Here is a 1588-nt window from a genome sequence, read left to right on the forward strand (position 1 = left end):
CATCTCGTGGTCGTGCGGTAGCGTTCTCGCTTCCCACGCCCGGGTTCCCGGGTTCGATTCCCGGCGGGGTCAGGGATTTTCTCTGCCTCGTGATGGCTGGGTGTTGTGTGATGTCCTTAGGTTAGTTAGGTTTAAGTAGTTCTAAGTTCTAGGGGACTGATGACCATAGATGTTAAGTCCCATAGTGCTCAGAGCCATTTGAACCATCACCTTGAGGTCTCCAATGATCTGCCAGTTGTGTGGTATTTGCTCTTAATTGCTCCCAGAAATAATTTAATGTTGTTATATATTTCCTTCATGTGATAGCATGCCACACAGGAATTGAAGGCACAAAATTCTCACTATGTAGCGACACAGCTTTTAAACTAAGCTTTGATGCGCCTATGAGTAGCATTCAGTTCTCTGGTCCCTGCATCACATTCAAAGCTTTCATCACGCCATTCACATCATTTCATGCACTTAGGTTATTCTAATTTTTAAAGTTCTGAATGAAATCATTATCCTGTGTCCTGTACATTGACACTAAGTGTGTGGGTCTATAACATTCCGCTGTTTCAGCATATAACCTGAAATCTCAGCTTTGGTTTTTGGTAAGTCTACATCTCGAATAAAATATCTTAGACCACCATGAGTAGAAAGCAGAATTATCTTCTTTCTTGATTGATCTTTGTGAATAGCAAGTACTACACCGAAACAACAGTTATATGTGTGTTTGGTTGGCTCCCTCCAAATCATAAGGATACCGAAGAGCACTGAGGTTCTTTGATGAATGTTCGCAAAACGATACACAGGGAGGAAAATCAGACTGGATACAAAATAAAGACCCTTCAACTGACAAAATTTTAATTGTAAATTTCAGAAGCATTCGCAACAGTGTTCCTGAATTTACACGCAACCAGAAAAATTGAGCGCTCAAATTATGCTCAGAGCTGGGAGCTGAATGAAACTCAAAATAGAAAGCACTAAAATATTTAATGAGGCATGGAATGTATATCAGAGAGACAGGTGAACTGCCATGGGATGGGGAGTGTACATTGCAGTCAATGGAAATATTGGTTCTATTGAGGCCGAAATTTAGTCTGGATGTGAAATTGTCTGAATGCAAGGAACCGGTGTAAGTGAACTCAAGGTAACCATCTGACGTCTTTACCACCCTCCCAATTACTCTGCAACAGCTGTAGAAGCAATCAAAGAAAGTCTACGCTCAGTAACGTGGATATACCCTGACCATGCGAATATTAGTTGCAGGTGACTTTAACTGATCGAGTATAGTCAGTGGGTTCATTGCAGGTGGTACACACAGTTAGTCTTGTGAAGTAGTTCTGAATTCATTATCCGAAAAAATGTCTTGGTTAGTTAGTTCGATAACGCACACACTGTGGAAATATTTTAGACCAAACAGGCTTGACATTATCGACTGTGCCAGTGATCATGATGTCATCATCACAGCAGTGGCTACTAAGGTTAGTACATCCAGCTAGAAAGCTAGGAGAGTATTGATGCTAGAAAGATCACATAAACATTTATTAGCATCGTTTGTAGACGATGCATGGACATCATTTACCATAGTTCCAATATTATAGACATA

The sequence above is a fragment of the Schistocerca serialis genome, chromosome 9, assembly GCF_023864345.2.
Source record: "Schistocerca serialis cubense isolate TAMUIC-IGC-003099 chromosome 9, iqSchSeri2.2, whole genome shotgun sequence".
Lineage (NCBI taxonomy): Eukaryota > Metazoa > Arthropoda > Insecta > Orthoptera > Acrididae > Schistocerca > Schistocerca serialis.